The 21566-nt window shown below is 45.8% G+C and overlaps 1 protein-coding gene and 1 non-coding gene across 9 annotated transcripts in view; one reads left to right on the plus strand and one right to left on the minus strand.

Annotated features, from left to right (window-relative positions):
* SIRT4 (sirtuin 4) overlaps window positions 1-4060 on the minus strand; it is a 44162-nt gene extending 40102 nt beyond the window's left edge. For 2 of the 8 annotated variants that reach the window (XM_077294641.1, XM_077294670.1), the window contains exon 1: window positions 3905-4060. The gene's annotated coding sequence lies outside the window, so the exon portion shown is untranslated. Of the gene's footprint in view, window positions 1-3257; window positions 3429-3695 lie in introns of those variants that run through there. The other 6 variants (XM_077294685.1, XM_077294661.1, XM_077294694.1 and 3 more) reach the window with 5 other exon arrangements.
* Window positions 4061-13455: 9395 nt separating this feature from the next.
* On the plus strand, window positions 13456-13596 carry LOC143797431 (U4 spliceosomal RNA). The gene has a single exon (XR_013220463.1). It is a non-coding gene; the product is annotated as a U4 spliceosomal RNA (small nuclear RNA).
* Window positions 13597-21566: the final 7970 nt, after the last annotated feature.

Raw genomic sequence — 21566 nt, forward strand, 5'->3', positions numbered from 1 at the left:
TGTCATGCGCCCAAACAGTGGTTCCCCCCGACATATGGGGTATCAGCGTACTCAGGACAAATTGGACAACAACTTTTGGGGTCTAATTTATCCTGTTACCCTTGTGAAAATACAAAACTGGGGGCTAAAAAATCATTTTTGTGAAAAAAAAAAAAGAATTTTTATTTTCACGGCTTTGCGCTATAAACTTTAGTGAAACACTTGGGGGTTCAAAGTTCTCAAAACACATCTAGATAAGTTCCTTGGGAGGTCTAGTTTCCAATATGGGGTCACTTGTGGGGGGTTTGTACTGTTTGGGTACATCAGGGGCTCTGCAAATGCAACGTGACGGCTGCTGACCAATCCATTTAAGTCTGCATTCCAAATGGCGCTCCTTCCCTTCCGAGCTCTGTCATGCGCCCAAACAGTGGTTCCCCCCCACATATGGGGTATCAGCGTACTCAGGACAAATTGGAAAACAAATTTTGGGGTCCAATTTATTCTGTTACCCTTGTAAAAATACAAAGCTGGGGGCTAAAAAATCATTTTTGAGAAAAAAAAAAAAAATTATTTTCACGGCTCTGCGTTATAATCTGTAGTGAAACACTTGGGGGTTCAAAGCTCTCAAAACACATCTAGATAAGTTCCTTAGGGGGTCTACTTTCCAAAATGGTGTCACTTGTAGGGAGTTTCAATGTTTAGGCACATCAGGGGCTCTCCAAACGCAACATGGCGTCCCATCTCAATTCCAGTCAATTTTGCATTGAAAAGTCAAATGGCGCTCCTTCCCTTCCAAGCTCTGCCATGCGCCCAAACAATGGTTTACACCCACATATGGGGTATCAGCGTACTCAGGACAAATTGCACAACATTTTTTGGGGTCCAATTTCTTCTCTTACCCTTGGGAAAATAAAAAATTGGGGGCGAAAAGATCATTTTTGTGAAAAAATATGATTTTTTATTTTTACGGCTCTGCATTATAAACTTCTGTGAAGCACTTGGTGGGTCAAAGTGCTCACCACACATCTAGATAAGTTCCTTAGGGGGTCTACTTTCCAAAATGGTGTCACTTGTAGGGAGTTTCAATGTTTAGGCACATCAGGGGCTCTCCAAACGCAACATGGCGTCCCATCTCAATTCCAGTCAATTTTGCATTGAAAAGTCAAATGGCGCTCCTTCCCTTCCAAGCTCTGCCATGCGCCCAAACAATGGTTTACACCCACATATGGGGTATCAGCGTACTCAGGACAAATTGCACAACATTTTTTGGGGTCCAATTTCTTCTCTTACCCTTGGGAAAATAAAAAATTGGGGGCGAAAAGATCATTTTTGTGAAAAAATATGATTTTTTATTTTTACGGCTCTGCATTATAAACTTCTGTGAAGCACTTGGTGGGTCAAAGTGCTCACCACACATCTAGATAAGTTCCTTAGGGGGTCTACTTTCCAAAATGGTGTCACTTGTAGGGAGTTTCAATGTTTAGGCACATCAGGGGCTCTCCAAACGCAACATGGCGTCCCATCTCAATTCCAGTCAATTTTGCATTGAAAAGTCAAATGGCGCTCCTTCCCTTCCAAGCTCTGCCATGCGCCCAAACAATGGTTTACACCCACATATGGGGTATCAGCGTACTCAGGACAAATTGCACAACATTTTTTGGGGTCCAATTTCTTCTCTTACCCTTGGGAAAATAAAAAATTGGGGGCGAAAAGATCATTTTTGTGAAAAAATATGATTTTTTATTTTTACGGCTCTGCATTATAAACTTCTGTGAAGCACTTGGTGGGTCAAAGTGCTCACCACACATCTAGATAAGTTCCTTAGGGGGTCTACTTTCCAAAATGGTGTCACTTGTAGGGAGTTTCAATGTTTAGGCACATCAGGGGCTCTCCAAACGCAACATGGCGTCCCATCTCAATTCCAGTCAATTTTGCATTGAAAAGTCAAATGGCGCTCCTTCCCTTCCAAGCTCTGCCATGCGCCTAAACAATGGTTTACACCCACATATGGGGTATCATCGTACTCAGGACAAATTGTACAACAACTTTGGGGGTCCATTTTCTCCTGTTACCCTTGGTAAAATAAAACAAATTGGAGCTGAAATAAATTTTGTGTGAAAAAAAGTTAAATGTTCATTTTTATTTAAACATTCCAAAAATTCCTGTGAAACACCTGAAGGGTTAATAAACTTCTTGAATGTGGTTTTGAGCACCTTGAGGGGTGCAGTTTTTAGAATGGTGTCACACTTGAGTATTTTCTATCATATAGACCCCTCAAAATGACTTCAAATGAGATGTGGTCCCTAAAAAAAAATGGTGTTGTAAAAATGAGAAATTGCTGGTCAACTTTTAACCCTTATAACTCCGTCACAAAAAAAAATTTTGGTTCCAAAATTGTACTGATGTAAAGTAGACATGTGGGAAATGTTACTTATTAAGTATTTTGCGTGACATATGTCTGTGATTTAAGGGCACAAAAATTCAAAGTTGGAAAATTGCAAAATTTTCAAAATTTTCGCCAAATTTCCATTTTTTTCACAAATAAACGCAAGTTATATCGAATAAATTTTACCTTTAACATGAAGTACAATATGTCACGAGAAAACAATGTCAGAATCGCCAAGATCCGTCAAAGCGTTCCAGAGTTATAGCCTCATAAAGGGACAGTGGTCAGAATTGTAAAAATTGGCCCGGTCATTAACGTGCAAACCACCCTTGGGGGTGAAGGGGTTAATCCTTTTTTTTATTTTTTATTAATAGATCGGGTGATTCTAAACGCGGTGATACCAAATATGTGTATATTTGATTTTATTTTTTATAGTTTTTTTATTTTGAATGGGGCGAAAGGGGGGTGATTTAAACTTATTTTTTTTTATTTATTTCTTTTTTTTTTTTTACTTTTGCCATGCTTCAGTAGCCTCCATGGGAGGCTAGAAGCTGGCATAGCCTGATCGGCTCTGCTACATAGCAGCGATCATCAGATCGCTCCTATGTAGCTTAATTACAGGCTTGCTATGAGCGCCGTCCACAGGGTGGCGCTCACAGCAAACCGGCGTCAGTAACCATAGAGGTCTCAAGGCGCAGGCGTACTTTGTCTGCTCTGTTGAGGGCAGAGAAAAGTACTGCAGTGCGCAGGTGCCGGGCCCCTCTGACCAGGACCGCCCCTGGGTGAGTATAATCTAACCTCTTTTTCTCATCTTTCAGGTTACATCGGGGGCTTATCTACAGCATTCCAGGATGCTGTAGATAAGCCCCTGATGCCGGTTGGCTCAGCTCACCTTCGATTTTGGGGGGTGACAGGTTCCCTTTAAAGTCAAAATTGGCTCGGCCACTAAGGGATTAATGCAAAATGACTGGTATCACTGAAAACTACAACTGGTCCTGAAAAAAAAAAAAAAAAAAAAAGTGTCATACGGATATGATGAAAGAATTTTTTTTTAATAAACGTTATGGTTCTCAGAAGCAAAAAAAAAATAAAAATGGCTAAACGTCTTTAGAAAACAATGATAGTAACAATAATAATAGCAGCAGTAGTATTAATAAAAACAGCAAAAAAAAATGTAAAAAAATAATAGAAGCAATAATACTAGTAAAAATAATAGTGTTAATAAAAAATAGTAATAATAATATAAATAGTAGTAATAGATAATATGGGGAACTCATCAGTTCTGGAGGGTGAAGGAACATGGAAGCCACAGAGCATGCGCAGTACGTACTATGTGCGCCACCAGAGAAATGGACCCTCGTGATTTCGGAGGTTATAAAGGTTACATAAGCGGCCTGCACTCCATTACCCGCCCGCTCCTCACCCGGAGAACAGCGGCCGCCGTACACAACCTGCCCGCAGAGCCGCGGTGTCCGAGGACGGGAGACGCATACATTAGTACCACACAGCGCGCCATATTCCCACATCAGACACACTCACCCAGTGCCGCCGCCTATCGCCACACAGGAGCGATATATAACTTCCCACAGTGCTTTGCGCAGGTGAGAGGGACTTCCGGTACATAGGTGGTACAGGGGGCGAAGAGTGTAGTTACAGGGAAGCTCCTGTAGCCATGGACACAGCCTGGAAGGATAGCACCCTAGCAAATACATTCCCTGCAGCGCCAGGTTTAAGTACAGGATTGATTGTGGGGCGGATGTATAACTACTGGGGTTATCCAGTGCGAGCAATAACACGCTGCTCAGTAGGGGTGCAGCTGCTCGGAGCTGTACTGACCCCATTAGGATGGAGCGGCAGTGCAGGGGCTGCCATTCCCTAGGTGGCTGCTGACAGTGCACTCTGCTTTTTCGCAGCAGCCCTGCAGAGAATGAATGGAGCGGCTGTGTGGCGTCCGACGTGCTGCTGCATATTGCAGAGGAGGCTATGTGCACACGTTGCGGATTCATGTGTGGATTTTTCCACGCAGATTCAGAAAAATCCTGTGGATTTCCTGCGGATTTCACCTGCAGTTTTAGGCTATGTGCACACACTGCGGAATGGTGTGCGGATTTTTCCACACTGATTTTGATAAATCCGCAGGGCAAAAACACTGCGGATTTACCCCGGTTTTTGTGCGGATTTTACTGCGGTTTTACACCTGCGGTTTTCTATATGGTCAACCAAAAAGAAACGCACTATCCTAAAAGAATACTTTATTAATAATATCTAAAATTCTCATAGACAATTAAATATACTGAAATGTATGCTACCAACATCAATCAACTGGGTTCGGGTAAGCTAGAAAAAGTAGGAAAGTATTCCTGACACAGTCCCTGTTAGGTGGCCCTAAAGTAGCTACCACCTACCTAACAGCGGAGGTTGGCACCCTAGATTACGATATGGCGCCCCCGCTCCACGTCGACTGTCCCTTCTTGCCCTAATAGGTCCTACCAGCTACCCACACCCAGGTCCCCACAAACATACACACAAATTGACCAAAAGGTCACACTAACCAAAAAGGTGTAAAAAAAAGTGAAAAAAGGTGTGACAAAAATTACTAAAAACAACGCAGCAAGAAATATTGCTGCGTGAAGTTCCACTATATTGCACGTACCCCAAGGCTATGTCTGCAAAACGGTGTAGATGAAAAACTGTTCTTAGATAAATATCATAGTACTCAGGCAATAGTCAAGAACTATGGGGTACAGTAGAGCACGAATATGATGTGCTCAAAAATACTCAGAGGTCAAAAACAATAAGAACCTCTAGTATATACCAATGTGTCACTGTCTTTGTTAGTAAATCATGACCTACGTGTCATAAAGGGCAGACCTATACATAAGACCTATATACAGAGTGGATACCTAGACAGGATGTCTCAAATCTGAAATAGCAGATATATCGGTTCACTAATTGGTTTTCTATATGGAGCAGGTGAAAAACCGCTGCGGAACCCGCACAAAGAATTGACATGCTGCGAAAAATAAACTGCTGCGTTTCTGCGTGTTTTTTTCTGCAGCATGGGCACAGCGGTTTTTATTTTCCATAGGTTTACATGGTACTGTACACCGCATGGAAAACTGCTGCGGATCCACAGTAAAAACCGCAACGTGTGACCATGGCCTTACACCTGCGGATTCCAATTATGGAACAGGTATAAAACGCAGCGGAATCCGCACAAAGAATTGACATGCTGTGGAAAATAAACGCAGCATGCGCACTGCTGATTTGGTTTTCCATAGGTTTACATGGTACTGTACACCACATAGAAATCCACTGTGGATTGGTTTTGTCGATCAGTGCGAGTCCCAGCAGTCTGACCCAGTGCTGTGGAGTCTGTAAGCCAAACCTCCGACGCCTCAATTTCCCCGACCCCACAGCACTGCCCCCTACAGAGCATGTAGATAAAGTGCAACACAGGTTCATCTCACCTAAAAGCTTACATCAGGGGTGAGGAAACTCAGGCCCGAGGGCCATTTATGGCCTTCCATGACCTTTTAACCAGCCCCAGGGCAGATTCCCGGGGACTGCAGTACCTAGGCCGGCATATTAATTTCTTCTTAGGGTACGTGTCCACTTTCAGGATGGCCAGCGGTTTGGACGGAGCGGCAAACCCGCCCCGCCCCCTTCTGTGACGCGATGATGCCGGATGTGTTAACTGCACACATCCGGCATCATCGCACCCCACACATAGGGCCCTGTGATATACCTTGCGGTGGCACAGCGTTGCCGCAAGGTACACGGACATGCTGCGATCTTAAAAGACGCGCAGCATGTCCGGAATCGCAGGGCTGCCGGATGCGTGTTACCACGCATAGTGGAGACGGGATTTGGTAAAATCCCCCCCACTATGCTGTAACATCTGGACGCTGCGTGTTTGACGCTGCGGCTCTGCGCAGCGTCAAACACGCAGAGTTTCCTGCACGTGGACACATACCCTTACTCTGAGCTCGTGCATACAGTGCTTTACTACTGAGAACTAAGGGCATGCAATGAAAGATTACAACCTGAAACCAAGCACAGCTTCAAGATGTTCTTTGTGGGCGCAATTTGTACAGCCCCTGAAGGATGGTAAAAATATCCAAATGGCCCTTGGCAGAAAAAAGGTTCCTCACCTCTGGCCTAGATGCTTAGATCAGAAACCAAACAGACATTTATAGGACATTTCATAACTTTCTGAATTCTTCTGAAAACATTTCCAGCACATCCTGCATTCTACTACTGGACCCAATATCTAATATAATAATCGCCAGTGGGACTTCCGGCCGCTGTCCCCGAATCCCATAAGGCACCTCGGCAGTGTCACTTTCGCCTGCACAAGTGACATACACGTCTCCGCTATTCCCACGCAGGCGCAGTAACAGCCACAACTGCGCGCTCTACCTGTGCATGCGCGGTAACGACGCGGCTGTTACTGCGCCTACGTGGGGAATAGCGGTGACGTCTATGTAATTTCACCGCACTCCCGATGCGACAGCATCGGGCCTATTTCTAGTATTATATATTTTAGGAGTTGATTTCTGTTCATTTTATTCCGATTCCACCATAATGGACTCAGACTCCACAGTCTGGTCGGCCCCTCACCATTTGACAAGTTGATAATCACTTGATGACCCCTGTCTGACATCGGTCGTAATATTCCATCCATGTGCCCTGGGCCTATTTGACAAGTGACGGAATATTACATCATCGTGATCGCCTGCACACAGAGGGTGCGTGGGCGTTTGCCGTGGGTGTCAGCCGATTCTGACAGCTGGTACTAGGTGCTAGGAGTGGTCATCGACAGCTTCCGGTACTTTAACCCCGAAATGCTGCGATCAAAAATGTTCACAGCATTCCGGAAGCTGGCATAGGGCTGACAGCGCCTCTGCCTTTGGGGTCCCCATCGTTGCCATGGTGACCAGATGCTGGTCAGATAACACCTTATCCTAGCATGTTCGCTCATTACTACTTAAGATATAACATAGGAATACCTAGCATGTTCGCTCATTACTACTTAAGATATAACATAGGAATACCCTTTCTCCTTGTGCATGTTAGTGCATGTGCTACATATATTCCAGTACAAGGGGAATAGTCCAAGATCCCATTTTACACTTATTTTAGAAGATTAGGGATGAAAGGTGCAATAACACCATTACCCATTCTTCCCAGAGACATGGGACAAGGCACTGATGACAAACATTCCAGCTTTCCTTCTGCTGTGCAGTGGGTGGAATGGGAATACTGTCAGCTCCCCTGGCTGCTGCGATCCATCCATCCGTCAAATGATCCGCACTAAATAGTTATGTCATGCACAATGCATTCAGTGAGGAGTGTTTGTTCATTGTGCTTACTGTGGGTCAGTGTGAGATCACCAGCAAATCCTTCCCATGTATGGAAACTGCAGTCCTCACTTCTCCAACACTGCACCCCGATTAGGAAAATGTGACCGTCTACAGAATCTCCGTTACGTCACAGATTAGGGGCTTTCCGGACCTGAACATGAAACCTCTCAAATCTTTATTACTCCTTTCCAAAAGAACCGAGTGTAAAATAATAAAACATTTCAAGGGAATCAGCAGACACCTTTTATTTAAAGAGCATTTAAAAGGATGCCATGTGTCAAGGTCCCCCCAGGACAAACACCTGCCCAGTTTCCTGCTCTCCTTTAGGTAAGAATTCGAACATCAGTTTCTCTTTTTAAACCCCTGCATCTTGGTATCTACTGCCTCTGCGCAACCCACCAACTCGTCTACCTCGGATTTCACACTTAGGGCTCATGCAGATGTCCAATTTTCATGTATGAGTGCTATCTGTGGTTTTCGAGGATAGCACTCAGACCTATTTTAGTCTATGGGGCCATTCATATGTCCGTGATTTTTTTGAGGACAGAGCAGTCCAAGGAAAATCGTGGAGACGTGTCCGATTTTCATCAGAAGGTTGGATCAAAATCGGGAATGCAAGTGTATGGGTCAGTGAAGAAAAAAAAATCGGACTGCACTCAGATGCCAAAATGAAGGTTTAGCGGCTGACAGCACTTCTGACAATACAGCAAGTAGAGGCGGATGCACGTCCTAATTCCACTGGAGCCAAGTGGAAGAGTACATACCATAGGTTGAAGTGAAGGACAGCATCCAGTCAGGGTGAAAGAAATTCTTCTTTATTAAGCCATAAATGCGACGTTTCAACCTCAAGGGTCTTTATCAAGCATACATAACAATCAAACTGGCAGCCTTAAATAGGAAGTGGGTCATCACCCACCAATCACCTCATCATAGACCGCCCACACAACTTACATAAAAAAGTTCAGTGATCTACCAAAACAATACAAAATATGCATTCTATAAAAACAATATAGTTAAAAATGTGACACCATATTATATACAACCCACTTAACCCATAGCGTAACATGTAGTAAAAATAACTAGCACATGTATGGAATCAAATGTCTATACACAAAGCTGCCTGTCATGTCAGAACCAATCATCAGATCTATAAAAGACCAACCCACGTTGCTCAACCAATGGTATAGCCTGTTCCTCACTTCCTATTTAAGGCTGCCAGTTTGATTGTTATGTATGCTTGATAAAGACCCTTGAGGTTGAAACGTCGCATTTATGGCTTAATAAAGAAGAATTTCTTTCACCCTGACTGGATGCTGTCCTTCACTTCAACCTATGGTATGCACTCAGATGCCATCCGAGTGTGGCCCAATTTTCGGGTACTGTCACATAGCAAGTGGAGAAACTTTTTTTTTTTCCTCCACTTACACGAGAAAAACGGATGAAACTCGTACTATACTCTGATCAAAATAATTAGTACGTTTTTCTTGTACTGGAAAAAAAAAATGGTCGCCAGACTGAGCCCTTAGTCAAGTGGAAGAAATTATGTTGGCAACTCCCTACCCGCCTTTTCTACCCACACATCCTAGTGCCACGGACAGTGTTTCTACTGCCATATTAGGGTCGTAGTATCTGTGACTGCGCCATGTTCCCCTACCTATATACTCCTAAGTGCAAGAGGTGAAGACATTTAAAAAAATAAATGGTATTCTTTGTATAATAAAAATATATAAAGATTCAAGCTTTGTGTATTAATTCCTTACAGTTTAAGACATCTGCTTGCTGTCGTTAAATAGGAACCTTCACAGCCATCTATCAGATAGAAATCTGTCCTGTATTTGTGGTAGACACGCAAGTCCATGGGTAGATACAACACAGATCTGATAACTGTAGTGTAAGGGTACCGTCACACAGTACCATTTACATCGCTACAACGGCACGATTCGTGACGTCGCAGCGTCGTATGATTATCGCTCCAGCGTCGTAGACTGCGGTCACACGTTGCAATCACGGCGCTGGAGCGATGCCGAAGTCCCCAGGTAACCAGGGTAAACATCGGGTTACTAAGCGCAGGGCCGCGCTTAGTAACCCGATGTTTACCGTGGTTACCAGCGTAAAAGTAAAAAAAAACAAACAGTACATACTCACCATCTGATGTCCGTCAGGTCCCTTGCCGTCTGCTTCCTGCTCTGACTGAGATCCGGCCGTACAGTGAGAGCAGAGCGCAGCGGCGACGTCACCGCTGTGATCTGCTCTCACTTTCCAGCCGGCAGACAGTCAGAGCGGAAAGCAGACGGCAAGGGACCTGACGGACATCAGATGGTGAGTATGTACTGTTTGTTTTTTTTTACTTTTACGCTGGTAACCACAGTAAACATCGGGTTACTAAGCGCGGCCCTGCGCTTAGTTACCCGATGTTTACCCTGGTTACAAGCGAACGCATCGCTGGATCGCTGTCACACACAACGATCCAGCGATGACAGCGGGAGATCCAGCGACGAAAGAAAGTTTCAAACGATATGCTACGACGTACGATTCTCAGCTGGGTGCCTGATCGCAGTAGCGTGTCAGACACTGCGAGATCGTAACGATATCGCTAGAACGTCACGAATCGTGCCGTCGTAGCGATAAAAATGCCACTGTGTGACGGTACCCTAAGGGCTAATTCACATTACTGTATAGCGGCTGTAATGTCTTGTCCATATTACTATCACGCTGGGTGTGGGAGAAGCACGGTGCACAACAGGGAGAGGGAGGGGAATCCCAAACCCTAGGGAAGGGGGGAGTGTACACCCCTAGGCAAATCTAACAACACCCTGTCTCACCTGACGTCCCTAAATAGGTTTCGTACCTATCTCCGAGCAGTAACCCAGTCCCTGCCTGACCCTAGCGATAGGCCCTGGATAGGGAGGGGACAAGGTAAACCCTAGTCAGCAACCACTACAACTAAAGACAGGGAAGGTGGACAAACGAGGGGATACACTTAGCGAACACCACAGAGATATCATGCCAGCAATCCTCCAAGAAGACACTAGCCAACTGCTAGTACTTCCAACCAGATGGGGAAATTGAGCTAACACCAGCACCCTGCTGAAGAGACTGAAGGTATTTAAACCTTCAGCAAAGGTGTGTTAATTAGCAGCAGAAGGTGGAGGAAACTATAGGGTCCTAGAGGGAGAAGGAAATCGCTCCATAACAAAGATACAAAAATCAAGAAGATGCTTAAAGGGAACCTGTCACCCCCAAAATGGAAGGTGAGCCAAGCCCACCAGCATCAGGGGCTTATCTACAGTATTCTGTAAAGCTGTAGATAAGCCCCCGATGTATCCTGAAAGATGAGAAAGAGGTTAGATTATACTCACCCAGGGGCGGTCCAGTCCGGGGCCTCCCATCCTCATACGATGACGTCCTCTTCTTGTCTTCACGCTCCTGCGCAGGTGTACTGATTTGCCTTTTTGAGGGCAAAGTACTGCAGTGCGCAGGCGCCGGGCCTCTCTGACCTTTCCCAGCACCTGCGCACAGCAGTACTTTGCCCTCAAAAAGGCAAATCAGTACACCTGCGCAGGAGCGTGAAGACAAGAAGAGGACGTCATCGTATGAGGATGGGAGGTCCCGAACTGGACCGCCCCTTTTTCTCATCTTTCAGGATACATCGGGGGCTTATCTACAGCATTACAGAATACTGTAGATAAGCCCCTGATGCTGGTGGCCTTAGCTCACCTTTGATTTTGGGGGTGACAGGTTCCCATTAAGCTAATCGAAATGACCTACAGCTGAGTCCAGAATGATTGTCTGACACACCCGTGACAATTACCTCTGCAAATCTTGACCCATGGTCTTCTGACCAGAACTAACGCCATAATCATAGGCACGTGTAATGCTTCTTCAGGTCACGAGATCTGTGATAAAACTGGTACTTGTGACTGTAACATTAAAAAACAAATCCACCCGCTTTACGGTCCTGAGTCAGCGGTGCGGTCCTGTGCATATGTCCAGCACAGAGGGATTGCTACCCAAAGGAAGAAAGCACGAATGGTCCTTGGAGTTTAATCTTTTATATGTGACCAAATAAAAAAATTTCCAGTGAGACTGTCACGTTCTGTAGGGGTGATCATCTCTGATTTTTTCTCTGATTTTTTTCAATTTTCTGGAGGATTTTTAAGTCCTTTTTCTGTGTCTGTGAGCTTTTACTTTATGTAGGGGTGGAACCTATATTTTATTTTTGTCTTAATACATTGTCAATTCCTGTAGCCAGAGAGAAGCACGGCTGAACGGGAAGAATTTGGTGAGGCGGCTGACCATCTAATGTGTATGTGGCGCCCCCACTCTTCCCTGACGGCAGACAGTGGGTGAGGAGCAGGCATGTCGGGGGCCAACTCGGAGAGAAGCCACTGCCAAAGATGACTGGCAGCCACTTATTTCGCACGCTCCACTGAGATCACAGCCACACTTGGTTGCTAGTGAGGAGCAATGGCTGCTATCTCAGATGTACACCGCCCTTACATGAGACTGACGGCTATCACAAAAGCTGATTGGAAGGTTACATTGTGCAGACCTTCTCTATTGTAATGAGTGCAAACCAGTTCTGGCTCCTAAAAATGGGCTGAGGTCAGCCGCTGAACGGCTATCTAACAGGACTTCCCTTTAGCTGTAAGCGCGGGATTGACGCTGACCCGGATCGCTGCAGTGCGCTGCTACCGCCTAATGCCAGCCAGCTTCAGCACAGTGCTTCCACGCTAGACAGCAGTGGTGGTCGGTCTCCTAGGCAACCAGCTGTAAACCAAAGTATTAATAGCTCTATAATGGCCACAAATGTTACTAAGCAGAAAATGACTTGTATTTACAAGCACTATCGGACTGTAACCCCTAGGGAAGATGGGGAAAGGAGCATGGTTCATTATTGGGCGACTTGTCGCGGTCGCGTCAGCTTGCAGGTAGCAATGCGAGTCTATTAACGTACTGCTGCGAGGGGGCCACACAGAAATCAGGGGGTCTCATATGATCGGCCCCAGGAAACAACCCCTCCAGTGCCTGCGGTCACAGTGGGGCCCAAAGAGGCTGATAAAGGCCTCTGACCCGTGTGCTACTGCGGCTCACCACAGCATGGAAGGGGTTAACCGTGAGCAATCCCAGCTGTGCAAAACAGCCAGCATCCCCAGCAGTTTCCATACAGGGAGAAATGGGACTGTAACCTGCGCGTCGCTCACGTTGCCACAAAGCAAAGGCTCCTGGATGACCTGCAAGTCACAGCAGCCGCCGCCGGCTCGGATTATTCTTGAATTCCGCTAGGTGGCGCTGGTGAGTACTAAATCGGGATTCATTTACAGCAGTGTAGATCCTGACGCAGACGCTCTGGAGACTGGGAACAGAACCGAGCACCTCTATGATCCCCGCCACGCCGATGACACCATGCAGCTCACGCAGCCATCACCACGCTCCTCCTTATTAGTGTCCAGAGGTGAATCCTGGGTAAAGGGGCGGATGACGTCACGAGCCGCCTGCATCATTTCCATAGGATACCCATGATGCCCCACTCGTTGCTATCATGTATGTGATTATAAATACATATGCCGCTGTGTATCAGTGCAGCACATGGCGCGGGCGGGCTGGGAGGAGAGCAGGGGGGCAGCACGTGAGGAATGAGAAGATCAGGGCTGGGCGGTGCAGTCGCCATAACCTAGCCACGCACGCCGGGGATGTGGGAGCCCCGGCCGGACAGTGCTCGGTAGCTTTGCGCAGTGGCAGTATCGTAGCCAATGAGGTTTATCCGAGGCGCGATTATTGCTAATTGAAAACTTTTCCCAATACCCCGCCGTGACGGCTTGAAATATAGCCGGCACCGGCAATTTTTGACAGTCTCTACGGAGACTGAACTTCGCTGGTTAAAGGTAGAAGCAAGAGGGAATTTCAGGGTAACTATACCTATATGATGTGTTGTTTAGTTGTGATGGTGCTCTCTGTGTGGCGTCATCATCAGTGGTCTGTGGGCAGTGTGTGCTCATGGTGTGTTATTAGGCTGTGATGTCACTGTGTGATGTGTGCTCATGGTGTGTTATTAGGCTGTGATGTCACTGTGTGATGTGTGCTCATGGTGTGTTATTAGGCTGTGATGTCACTGTGTGATGTGTGCTCATGGTGTGTTATTAGGCTGTGGTGGTCACTGTGTGATGTGTGCTCATGATCTGTTATTAGGCTGTGGTGGTCACTGTGTGATGTGTGCTCATGGTGTGTTATTAGGCTGTGATGTCACTGTGTGATGTGTGCTCATGATGTGTTATTAGGCTGTGATGTCACTGTGTGATGTGTGCTCATGATGTGTTATTAGGCTGTGATGTCACTGTGTGATGTGTGCTCATGGTGTGTTAGGCTGTGATGTCACTGTGTGATGTGTGCTCATGGTGTGTTATTAGGCTGTGATGTCACTGTGTGATGTGTGCTCATGATGTGTTATTAGGCTGTGGTGGTCACTGTGTGATGTGTGCTCATGGTGTGTTATTAGGCTGTGATGTCACTGTGTGATGTGTGCTCATGGTGTGTTATTAGGCTGTGGTGGTCACTGTGTGATGTGTGCTCATGGTGTGTTATTAGGCTGTGATGTCACTGTGTGATGTGTGCTCATGGTGTGTTAGGCTGTGATGTCACTGTGTGATGTGTGCTCATGGTGTGTTATTAGGCTGTGATGTCACTGTGTGATGTGTGCTCATGGTGTGTTATTAGACTGTGATGTCACTGTGATGTGTGCTCATGGTGTGTTAGGCTGTGATGTCACTGTGTGATGTGTGTTATTAGGCTGTGATGTCACTGTGTGATGTGTGCTCATGGTGTGTTATTAGGCTGTGGTGGTCACTGTGTGATGTGTGCTCATGGTGTGTTATTAGGCTGTGATGTCACTGTGTGATGTGTGCTCATGGTGTGTTAGGCTGTGATGTCACTGTGTGATGTGTGCTCATGGTGTGTTATTAGGCTGTGATGTCACTGTGTGATGTGTGCTCATGGTGTGTTAGGCTGTGATGTCACTGTGTGATGTGTGCTCATGGTGTGTTATTAGGCTGTGGTGGTCACTGTGTGATGTGTGCTCATGGTGTGTTAGGCTGTGATGTCACTGTGTGATGTGTGCTCATGGTGTGTTAGGCTGTGATGTCACTGTGTAATGTGTGCTCATGGTGTGTTATTAGGCTGTGGTGGTCACTGTGTGATGTGTGCTCATGGTGTGTTAGGCTGTGATGTCACTGTGTAATGTGTGCTCATGATGTGTTATTAGGCTGTGATGTCACTGTGTGATGTGTGCTCATGGTGTGCTATTAGGCTGTGATGTCACTGTGTGATGTGTGCTCATGGTGTGTTATTAGGCTGTGATGTCACTGTGTGATGTGTGCTCATGATGTGTTATTAGGCTGTGGTGGTCACTGTGTGATGTGTGCTCATGGTGTGTTATTAGGCTGTGATGTCACTGTGTGATGTGTGCTCATGGTGTGTTATTAGGCTGTGATGTCACTGTGTGATGTGTGCTCATGGTGTGTTATTAGGCTGTGGTGGTCACTGTGTGATGTGTGCTCATGGTGTGTTATTAGGCTGTGATGTCACTGTGTGATGTGTGCTCATGGTGTGTTAGGCTGTGATGTCACTGTGTGATGTGTGCTCATGGTGTGTTATTAGGCTGTGGTGGTCACTGTGTGATGTGTGCTCATGGTGTGTTATTAGGCTGTGATGTCACTGTGTGATGTGTGCTCATGGTGTGTTAGGCTGTGATGTCACTGTGTGATGTGTGCTCATGGTGTGTTATTAGGCTGTGATGTCACTGTGTGATGTGTGCTCATGGTGTGTTAGGCTGTGATGTCACTGTGTGATGTGTGCTCATGGTGTGTTATTAGGCTGTGGTGGTCACTGTGTGATGTGTGCTCATGGTGTGTTAGGCTGTGATGTCACTGTGTGATGTGTGCTCATGGTGTGTTAGGCTGTGATGTCACTGTGTAATGTGTGCTCATGGTGTGTTATTAGGCTGTGGTGGTCACTGTGTGATGTGTGCTCATGGTGTGTTATTAGGCTGTGATGTCACTGTGTGATGTGTGCTCATGGTGTGTTAGGCTGTGATGTTACTGTGTAATGTGTGCTCATGATGTGTTATTAGGCTGTGATGTCACTGTGTGATGTGTGCTCATGGTGTGCTATTAGGCTGTGATGTCACTGTGTGATGTGTGCTCATGGTGTGTTATTAGGCTGTGATGTCACTGTGTGATGTGTGCTCATGATCTGTTATTAGGCTGTGATGTCACTGTGTGATGTGTGCTCATGGTGTGTTATTAGGCTGTGATGTCACTGTGTGATGTGTGCTCATGGTGTGTTATTAGGCTGTGATGTCACTGTGTGATGTGTGCTCATGATGTGTTATTAGGCTGTGGTGGTCACTGTGTGATGTGTGCTCATGGTGTGTTATTAGGCTGTGATGTCACTGTGTGATGTGTGCTCATGGTGTGTTATTAGGCTGTGATGTCACTGTGTGATGTGTGCTCATGGTGTGTTAGGCTGTGATGTCACTGTGTGATGTGTGCTCATGGTGTGTTATTAGGCTGTGATGTCACTGTGTGATGTGTGCTCATGGTGTGTTAGGCTGTGATGTCACTGTGTGATGTGTGCTCATGGTGTGTTATTAGGCTGTGGTGGTCACTGTGTGATGTGTGCTCATGGTGTGTTATTAGGCTGTGATGTCACTGTGTGATGTGTGCTCATGGTGTGTTAGGCTGTGATGTCACTGTGTGATGTGTGCTCATGGTGTGTTATTAGGCTGTGGTGGTCACTGTGTGATGTGTGCTCATGGTGTGTTATTAGGCTGTGATGTCACTGTGTGATGTGTGCTCATGGTGTGTTATTAGGCTGTGATGTCACTGTGTGATGTGTGCTCATGGTGTGTTATTAGGCTGTGATGTCACTGTGTGATGTGTGCTCATGGTGTGTTAGGCTGTGATGTCACTGTGTGATGTGTGCTCATGATGTGTTATTAGGCTGTGATGTCACTGTGTGATGTGTGCTCATGGTGTGTTATTAGGCTGTGATGTCACTGTGTGATGTGTGCTCATGGTGTGTTATTAGGCTGTGATGTCACTGTGTGATGTGTGCTCATGATGTGTTATTAGGCAGTGATGTCACTGTGATGTGTGCTCATGGTGTGTTATTAGGCAGTGATGTCACTGTGTGATGTGTGCTCATGGTGTGTTATTAGGCTGTGATGTCACTGTGTGATGTGTGCTCATGGTGTGTTATTAGGCTGTGATGTCACTGTGTGATGTGTGCTCATGGTGTGTTATTAGGCTGTGATGTCACTGTGTGATGTGTGCTCATGGTGTGTTATTACGCTGTGATGTCACTGTGTGATGTGTGCTCATGGTGTGTTATTACGCTGTGATGTCACTGTGTGATGTGTGCTCATGGTGTGTTATTAGGCTGTGATGTCACTGTGTGATGTGTGCTCATGGTGTGTTATTACGCTGTGATGTCACTGTGTGATGTGTGCTCATGGTGTGTTATTACGCTGTGATGTCACTGTGTGATGTGTGCTCATGGTGTGTTATTAGGCTGTGATGTCACTGTGATGTGTGCTCATGGTGTGTTATTAGGCTGTGATGTCACTGTGATGTGTGCTCATGGTGTGTTATTAGGCTGTGATGTCACTGTGTGATGTGTGCTCATGGTGTGTTATTAGGCTGTGATATCACTGTGTGATGTGTGCTCATGGTGTGTTATTAGGCTGTGATGTCACTGTGTGATGTGTGCTCATGGTGTGTTATTAGGCTGTGATGTCACTGTGTGATGTGTGCTCATGGTGTGTTATTAGGCTGTTATGTCACTGTGATGTGTGCTCATGGTGTGTTATTAGGCTGTGATGTCACTGTGATGTGTGCTCATGGTGTGTTATTAGGCTGTGATGTCACTGTGTGATGTGTGCTCATGGTGTGTTATTAGGCTGTGATGTCACTGTGTGATGTGTGCTCATGGTGTGTTATTAGGCTGTGATGTCACTGTGTGATGTGTGCTCATGGTGTGTTATTAGGCTGTGATGTCACTGTGTGATGTGTGCTCATGGTGTGTTATTAGGCAGTGATGTCACTGTGTGATGTGTGCTCATGGTGTGTTATTAGGCTGTGATGTCACTGTGTGATGTGTGCTCATGGTGTGTTATTAGGCTGTGATGTCACTGTGTGATGTGTGCTCATGGTGTGTTATTAGGCTGTGATGTCACTGTGTGATGTGTGCTCATGGTGTGTTATTAGGCTGTGATGTCACTGTGTGATGTGTGCTCATGGTGTGTTATTAGGCTGTGATGTCACTGTGTGATGTGTGCTCATGGTGTGTTATTAGGCTGTGATGTCACTGTGTGATGTGTGCTCATGGTGTGTTATTAGGCTGTGATGTCACTGTGTGATGTGTGCTCATGGTGTGTTATTAGGCTGTGATGTCACTGTGATGTGTGCTCATGGTGTGTTATTAGGCTGTGATGTCACTGTGTGATGTGTGCTCATGGTGTGTTATTAGGCTGTGATGTCACTGTGTGATGTGTGCTCATGGTGTGTTATTAGGCTGTGATGTCACTGTGTGATGTGTGTTATTAGGCAGTGATGTCACTGTGTGATGTGTGCTCATGGTGTGTTATTAGGCTGTGATGTCACTGTGTGATGTGTGCTCATGATGTGTTATTAGGCTGTGATGTCACTGTGTGATGTGTGCTCATGGTGTGTTATTAGGCAGTGATGTCACTGTGTGATGTGTGCTCATGGTGTGTTATTAGGCAGTGATGGTCACTGTGATGTGTGCTCATGGTGTGTTATTAGGCTGTGATGTCACTGTGTGATGTGTGCTCATGATGTGTTATTAGGCTGTGATGTCACTGTGTGATGTGTGCTCATGATGTGTTATTAGGCAGTGATATCGCTATGTGATGTGTGCTATTAGGCTGTGATGTCACTGTGATGTGTGCTCATGATGTGTTATTAGGCAGTGATATCGCTATGTGATGTGTGCTCATGGTGTGTTATTAGGCTGTGATGTCACTGTGTGATGTGTGCTCATGATGTGTTATTAGGCAGTGATATCGCTATGTGATTGCTCATGGTGTGTTATTAGGCTGTGATGTCACTGTGTGATGTGTGCTCATGATGTGTTATTAGGCTGTGATGTCACTGTGTGATGTGTGCTCATAATGTGTTATTAGGCAGTGATGGTCACTGTGTGATGTGTGCTCATGGTGTGTTATTAGGCAGTGATGTCACTGTGTGATGTGTGCTCATGGTGTGTTATTAGGCTGTGATGTCACTGTGTGATGTGTGCTCATGGTGTGTTATTAGGCTGTGATGTCACTGTGTGATGTGTGTTATTAGGCAGTGATGTCACTGTGTGATGTGTGCTCATGGTGTGTTATTAGGCTGTGATGTCACTGTGTGATGTGTGCTCATGATGTGTTATTAGGCTGTGATGTCACTGTGTGATGTGTGCTCATGGTGTGTTATTAGGCTGTGATGGTCACTGTGTGATGTGTGCTCATGATGTGTTATTAGGCAGTGATGGTCACTGTGTGATGTGTGCTCATGGTGTGTTATTAGGCAGTGATGTCACTGTGTGATGTGTGCTCATGATGTGTTATTAGGCAGTGATGTCACTGTGTGATGTGTGCTCATGGTGTGTTATTAGGCTGTGATGTCACTGTGTGATGTGTGCTCATGGTGTGTTATTAGGCAGTGATGTCACTGTGTGATGTGTGCTCATGATGTGTTATTAGGCAGTGATGTCACTGTGTGATGTGTGCTCATGGTGTGTTATTAGGCAGTGATGTCACTGTGTGATGTGTGCTCATGGTGTGTTATTAGGCAGTGATGTCACTGTGTGATGTGTGCTCATGGTGTGTTATTAGGCAGTGATGTCACTGTGTGATGTGTGCTCATGATGTGTTATTAGGCTGTGATGTCACTGTGTGATGTGTGCTCATGGTGTGTTATTAGGCAGTGATGTCACTGTGTGATGTGTGCTCATGGTGTGTTATTAGGCAGTGATGTCACTGTGTGATGTGTGCTCATGATGTGTTATTAGGCAGTGATGGTCACTGTGTGATGTGTGCTCATGGTGTGTTATTAGGCAGTGATGTCACTGTGTGATGTGTGCTCATGATGTGTTATTAGGCTGTGATGTCACTGTGTGATGTGTGCTCATGATGTGTTATTAGGCTGTGATGTCACTGTGTGATGTGTGCTCATGATGTGTTATTAGGCTGTGATGTCACTGTGTGATCATGATGTGTTATTAGGCTGTGATGTCACTGTGTGTGTGCTCATGATGTGTTATTAGGCAGTGATGGTCACTGTGTGATGTGTGATCATGGTGTGTTAGGCTGTGATGTCACTGTGTGATGTGTGCTCATGGTGTGTTAGGCTGTGATGTCACTGTGTAATGTGTGCTCATGGTGTGTTATTAGGCTGTGGTGGTCACTGTGTGATGTGTGCTCATGGTGTGTTAGGCTGTGATGTCACTGTGTAATGTGTGCTCATGATGTGTTATTAGGCTGTGATGTCACTGTGTGATGTGTGCTCATGGTGTGCTATTAGGCTGTGATGTCACTGTGTGATGTGTGCTCATGGTGTGTTATTAGGCTGTGATGTCACTGTGTGATGTGTGCTCATGATGTGTTATTAGGCTGTGGTGGTCACTGTGTGATGTGTGCTCATGGTGTGTTATTAGGCTGTGATGTCACTGTGTGATGTGTGCTCATGGTGTGTTATTAGGCTGTGATGTCACTGTGTGATGTGTGCTCATGGTGTGTTATTAGGCTGTGGTGGTCACTGTGTGATGTGTGCTCATGGTGTGTTATTAGGCTGTGATGTCACTGTGTGATGTGTGCTCATGGTGTGTTAGGCTGTGATGTCACTGTGTGATGTGTGCTCATGGTGTGTTATTAGGCTGTGGTGGTCACTGTGTGATGTGTGCTCATGGTGTGTTATTAGGCTGTGATGTCACTGTGTGATGTGTGCTCATGGTGTGTTAGGCTGTGATGTCACTGTGTGATGTGTGCTCATGGTGTGTTATTAGGCTGTGATGTCACTGTGTGATGTGTGCTCATGGTGTGTTAGGCTGTGATGTCACTGTGTGATGTGTGCTCATGGTGTGTTATTAGGCTGTGGTGGTCACTGTGTGATGTGTGCTCATGGTGTGTTAGGCTGTGATGTCACTGTGTGATGTGTGCTCATGGTGTGTTAGGCTGTGATGTCACTGTGTAATGTGTGCTCATGGTGTGTTATTAGGCTGTGGTGGTCACTGTGTGATGTGTGCTCATGGTGTGTTATTAGGCAGTGATGTCACTGTGTGATGTGTGCTCATGGTGTGTTATTAGGCAGTGATGTCACTGTGTGATGTGTGCTCATGGTGTGTTATTAGGCAGTGATGTCACTGTGTGATGTGTGCTCATGATGTGTTATTAGGCTGTGATGTCACTGTGTGATGTGTGCTCATGGTGTGTTATTAGGCAGTGATGTCACTGTGTGATGTGTGCTCATGGTGTGTTATTAGGCAGTGATGTCACTGTGTGATGTGTGCTCATGATGTGTTATTAGGCAGTGATGGTCACTGTGTGATGTGTGCTCATGGTGTGTTATTAGGCAGTGATGTCACTGTGTGATGTGTGCTCATGATGTGTTATTAGGCTGTGATGTCACTGTGTGATGTGTGCTCATTATGTGTTATTAGGCTGTGATGTCACTGTGTGATGTGTGCTCATGATGTGTTATTAGGCTGTGATGTCACTGTGTGATCATGATGTGTTATTAGGCTGTGATGTCACTGTGTGTGTGCTCATGATGTGT

The sequence above is a fragment of the Ranitomeya variabilis genome, chromosome 1, assembly GCF_051348905.1.
Source record: "Ranitomeya variabilis isolate aRanVar5 chromosome 1, aRanVar5.hap1, whole genome shotgun sequence".
NCBI lineage: Eukaryota > Metazoa > Chordata > Amphibia > Anura > Dendrobatidae > Ranitomeya > Ranitomeya variabilis.